Source organism: Lathamus discolor, chromosome Z, assembly GCF_037157495.1.
Source record: "Lathamus discolor isolate bLatDis1 chromosome Z, bLatDis1.hap1, whole genome shotgun sequence".
Taxonomy (NCBI): Eukaryota; Metazoa; Chordata; class Aves; order Psittaciformes; family Psittacidae; genus Lathamus; species Lathamus discolor.
The window spans coordinates 110,168,941-110,174,903 of NC_088909.1; the positions used below are offsets into that span (position 1 = coordinate 110,168,941).

At 40.6% G+C, this 5,963-nt stretch overlaps 1 long non-coding RNA gene across 1 annotated transcript; it reads right to left on the bottom strand.

The window, feature by feature from the left end:
• Positions 1–2,724: 2,724 nt before the first annotated feature.
• Positions 2,725–4,309, bottom strand: LOC136005701 (uncharacterized). Its single transcript, XR_010608844.1, has 3 exons — positions 4,218–4,309; positions 3,534–3,668; positions 2,725–3,032 (listed from the first exon to the last, which is right to left on the bottom strand). It is a non-coding gene; the product is annotated as an uncharacterized LOC136005701 (long non-coding RNA).
• Between the last annotated feature and the right edge of the window lie 1,654 nt (positions 4,310–5,963).

A 5,963-nucleotide genomic window follows, 5' to 3' on the forward strand; every position in this document is an offset into this window, starting at 1 on the left:
CCCTAAGCTACTTCTCCATCCCACTGGATGCACTGGTGGGAGTCACTGACACTCCCCCTTACTTCCCTGAAGAGTCACAGTGAAACCCTTCCCATCTTGTAAGACAGTGATTTAGACTGGAGTTATACAGGTAGTAGCAACATACCACAGATTCTTTGGGTTTGACTGGTTCTAAAATGACTCTCAGGGAATACATTTTTAGGCCTGCAATTGCATCTTTCCATGACACTCAATCAGCCTGTCTCACACCCCAGTACTGGGCAGAGCAAGAAAACGCAGTTACTGTCGACTAAAGACAGAGACCAGCCCTCCAGCGCAGGAAACATACAGATGTGAGCAAGGAGCAGACCTGATTTGAAGTGTGAGAGTGATAGGCAAACCACTGAGGTATCCGTAAACCATTTTAAGAACACATCAGCACTGAGAAATATGAAGTTCTCAAGAACTTGACTCCTTATAGCTCTAGTGCGTGGTCATCATGCTACTGTAACTGTATGAAGAAGTTCCTAAAGGAACTCGCGCTGGTAAGAGAGATGCTGAAAGACATACTGCAGTGAAGGACAAGGATCACTGGTCATTCTGCAGTTGCACTAACCTGCTTTCACTGATCTTCTAAAGTCATGCCCAACTATAAGTAGGCACACAATTGCACTAGATGCAATGGGACTAATCACACACTGAAACTAGGATTGTGCTCGGGTTCATAGCTCCTCACAGCTTTCCCCCAACGCAGAGAACCTAACGCATACACTTCTGCACAAAGGACCAGGACCTGGGCTTCCAAATCTCCAGGATGTAATGCTACAGGTACAGAGGCCAGAGGCAGGATGTCCCCAGTCCCTGTGTACAGCACCTGAATCACACCTTGGTTTTTAGAAATAGGAGTAATGAATAAATACTGGTGTTTGCGTAGCATAGTTTTGGTCTGTGCTCAACACCTGCCACAGCAAGTTTTGGTTCATATCCAACACTTGCCTTTTCCATCAACTTCAATCTACTCCATACTAAAACTACTCAGACTCTATTCTATACTCAATCTACTTCATACTCCACTTCCTTCCTACCTTACCCTGAATCTTAAGTATTTGAAGACTTTACACTTGCCACTGCTGCGGCAGTAGCCACTAAGTGCTGAGTTCTGCTTTTTGGTCACCGCAACCTTACACATTTTTCTCCAACTCAGTCAACTTTTTATCATTCTACCAACTATAGATTTGCTGAATCTCACAGTTTTATCATTACTCTTAAAACAGGATTTAGAAGTTTCTGTAGTCTGGCAAGTATACTTTTTCTTAAAAAGAGTGCAACTTCAGTTTTGTGTAGGTGAGAAGCTTTAGCCTTGTGAGCGTGAGAAAAAAACTCCTGAAAATGAGTTATTTATTGGTAAATTCAATGATTAGAGGCCCAGTAAATACAACTTCCCAATGTTCTGCCAACTCTTAAGCCCTCCCTTCTGTGTTTAGATTATGTTGTCTTCTGCTACACACTCTAGATTTTGCAAATTCCTTTTGAAGACCTGTTCTATGATTCTATGATTCTATGAAAAATCTCTATTTCTAAATAACCAGAGCAGAGGGGAAAAACATTGCAGTGTAAAGTATTCCTACAAGCAAAACACAAAGCCCAATGCTTTTATCATGTGCATCTTGTACTACAGCTAAATGTTTATAAAGAGGGATTAAGATCTTTTTTCTCCTCCCATCTTGTTTCTCCTCCTATAGCTGACAACAGTTATAATAAATACAATGCTAGAGAAAATATGTGAAATAGAAGATGTTCGCTTAACACCGAAGGAACATATTTAGATACAGTACTGCGAGGAACTTGCAGAAGAATCTACCACCATAAAAATTCTGAGCTCCAGCTTGCTGCCAATGTTGATCTCTCAAAGTAAAAATTCCATAAGTTTTCCTTTGAGATGTAGTCAGATGGTGTTTCCAATCTTCATTAAATAATTAGTTAGTAACGGGAATGACAAATGTTTCACACAGGTTGTCATACAGCAACAGAGAAATAAAAGCATCAGGTAGGGTGTGAACATACAGCCCTGCTTCTGCTGAATCTGAGTAAGAGCATGACAACAAGAGGAAAAAACAATAGCTACTCTGGCTTAATACCTGCCAGGATGAATTTATCATGCTGACAATTTCAGATAGCTGCGGATTGGGACCCTGGCTTTACACCTGATCTGCCCTGCAATTCCTAAGGCATTTTGACCTGGCATTACTAGCTGGATTTGTTATCAAACAGCAGACAAGTTAAAAAAATGTTATTTTTTTATCTTAACTCACCTTTCATGAGTAATCTTATCCATTCTAATACTAAAACCAACAATCACATGTATAATTTAGATCTAACTCATAATCCAATCTATTTGTTAATTTAATTTGTTATGTAAATGTACCTAAACCAGCAAACATATCACTAGCGCTAGTTCCTTGTAGTCACTTGTAGCCCTCATAGCCATAGGGGAAACTGCACCCCCTGTTACTAAACCCTTAGTGTGTGAACTCCCAGAAGGATTAACTTCTTCTCTGATCCCCACCCCCCAGCATCCTTGTGCTGCATCCAGCTGCCCCAGTCGGATGACACAGACTTTTTGAGGTGGAGGCGAGACAGAGCCCTGCCTGGCTTAACAACATCAGAACAGATGGAAAATGTCTGGATTTACAGATTGAGGAAGAGTTTATTAGACATACTCACAATGAGGTGAGACTTCCTTGAAATTGTGCACTTTAGAAGCTTCAAGATGTAAGACTTTTTTTTATAGAATGCTGTGCAACACCCTATCTTAATTATTTGAGTTCCACTAGCAGCATAACAGAGCTGCTTGCGCTTAGTCCAGAAAGCTGTGCAACAGGCAAGTCTATCTCCACTGGATCTCTACATTCTCTGTCTCTCATTTACAGTTGCATAGGTTTAATAGCTTTTTTTCTGGATGAAAGAACCATATAATGTATTCTCTTCATCTTCTGCCAGATGTAATGCTCCTGTCATCATCTTGTTGAACCCAATTGCGGTTGGACCCCACTCTGCAAAACAAATGTTTCTAATTCACTTGTACGGTGTACAGTAGCAAAGATATGTTGGTATTGCAGCACCTCCCTGCTTAAAACCCACAAAAGGAGAAACTGGACCCGGAATTTCAGGTGATCCTGTTTCAAGGATAACCTAGCCTGCACTCAAAAGAAAAGCTGTGCTGCTATCGGGACAACAAAACGCCTTTGGAACACAGTGAGACCCGCAGGGTGTTTAAAACGCACCACCCGGTGGTAGAAAGCCTCATCTACACTTACGAGTAAATACTGCACAGCTTTATGCAGGCAATGAATACTGCCCACAAATGCTTTCTTTTCTCACACATTTCTAGAAATTAAAAATAAACAACTCCATTATACTGTATAACAGAGACTACTCACACAAAAATGGAAAATCCTAAGAATCCTAAATTGAGCCTAAAATGAAAAAAGAAGCATGCGCTTGGTACAATCAACATATGTCACTACCCTTCTGAAATCTACCACATTTCTTACCTGTTAGATTTTAGAGGGATAAATTTAATCTGCTCCTTCCAGGACATGATTAAATTCCCCTAATCCTGATTGCTGTCAGCAGAGATGCCTTCATCTCCCAAAGGCAGTCGTATTTGAGAAACTGGATAACATACTCTGGAATGATGTACAAGGATAAGATATTGCTGCTGTTAGTCTGTCATAAATGACTGGACTTGCTAGTAAAGACAGGCTCAGACCAAAGTAAATCCTCAATGCTCAGCAACCCTATATATTGTGAAATACTGGCTAAGGAATCAAATGTCATTGCTTGTGCTCATCTTTAGTAATAACTTGGTAAGAAAAAGCCAATATTCTGAAGCACAGCAACCTGTGTTTGTGCATGATCCAGCACAGAACCTGGTTTTGCACTTCTGGGAACATTACACTCTAGGCTTTAAAGCTAATTCAGGAACTTCAAAGTGGAATACAGCATACTCCCCCAAACTGCAGAGTATCCATGCAACTTTCAAAGGTGGAAGAAAGCCACTGGCAACTCACTTGATGACTTCTAGTCTACAAAGAGTAATTGCATGGGTCTCAACTATTCAAGGGTTTAACTGACACAAAATAGCCCTTTTGGCAGCAGCCTCACAATGCAAGACGCATTTCAAATGGACAACAGAGAACAGAAGCACATATTTAGATAATACATACATAACTCACCCTAATTAGAACACCTGGGTTCATTTTGAACCTAAAGAAGGGACAGCATTCTCCCTAAGCAAACTGAACATCCTTTAGAGTGAGTGTTTATACACCAGGCACTGCAATCGAGAACACAGACAGGCAAAAAGAATGAAATTTACTCCTAAAACAAGAGCATTTTCCCCTCCTGCCCCTGAAAATACAGACACTGAACTTTAAAACCTGGAAGTTGTGGAAGAAGTTGCACGTATTAGAAGTTCAATACATTAAGTCCTAGTAACCTTAGGGGAAAGGATTTCGCTGTTTCACATTAGTGTGACAAAGCCCCTCATCAGAGGCTCTTGCAGGAAATGAACAGGATAAAAATGGAATGATATGAGAAGCAGCTGGCTCACACAGCAAAGAATGGTTACTAGCAGGATGTACAATCATCTGCCCTGATAACACATTCATAAGTTATCTGGAAAATGAGATGGACATCATGATGCATTTTGCAGAAAAGACATAATTATGCAGGATGACTAAATTCAACTCTCCCAGCTAGAATTACACACGGATCTCAAGAAGCTGATTGATAAAAGGGGGACACAAAACATTACAGGCAAAATAAAGTACATGAAGGGGATTATCCTTCACTGTACATATATAGTGATGAGCTCTCAAAGAATGGCTATTGCACAGGGACAAGATCTTGGAAAAACTGTGGCCAGTACTCTGTAAATAAGAGCTTGATAATTACCCACAGACAAGATGGAAGAGGGAATTAGTTATTATGGAACTAAGAACAGAAAATATCTTGCTTTATAAGATCCATGTGGCAACCGTATCTTGAGCAGTGAAACCCCCGTAACCCTAACCACATACAGTAGAAAGGAAAATGGATACCCTATTAGATGAACATCTGGTTTGCTGGCTTATGGCAGGTGGTTTTTTTAATTCATTGAAACAGTGCGAAGTATTTCTTGTCATTAAAGACACTGTATCCATAAAAAAAAAAAACAGGAACAGTGATGGGCATGCTTCAGCTGTTATCCACCAGTTGTAACAACACTTGCCTTGACCTGAATTTCTTGCTAGGCTAGGCAGTCAGGTTTTGAATAACCTGCTGTTGTTCACAATCATCACAGCTCATGCCAGAGGAGTAGCAAGAAGGAGTTGTATACAAGCAATATTTGGCAGTGAACAGAGGATGAGAAAGAGTAAAGGCTGAAGTTTTTGCTACTATTTCAGTTTTTGCAGCACAATACAGGCTATGCAGAAGTGCATGCTGCTTCTGACATGGGATCTGTCCAATTAACTGTGAACATCTAACACAGACATCTACACCAGAGCAAGCTGCAAGCTGCTCTTGACAGTGAAGTGAGCCTAGAACACAGTCAATGGCCATCTCATTTAATTCACACCTCAAGTACATCACATCGAATGATTCATAAATTGAACTCCACTGCCTGTGAGAGGCAAGATAACTTGCTCTGATGTGCACTTCTTGGATTAGCTAAGCACAGCCCCACCTTAAATGACCCAGGAGATAACAGATGGTACTATCAGAGGAAGTTAAGATATGAGTTGCTGGATGTATGCAGACACAATACAACTTGGAAGGCTGGCAGATTTGTTAGAATTCTCTAGAAACTACCTAGTCAACACCAGTTATTCCTCAGGCAGGAAGAACAGTCTCTCCAAAAACAAGCACTGACTTACCAAAAGTAACAATTCCCACAGCGATCTACTTTTAAAATAAACAAACAAATGAACACCAAGCCC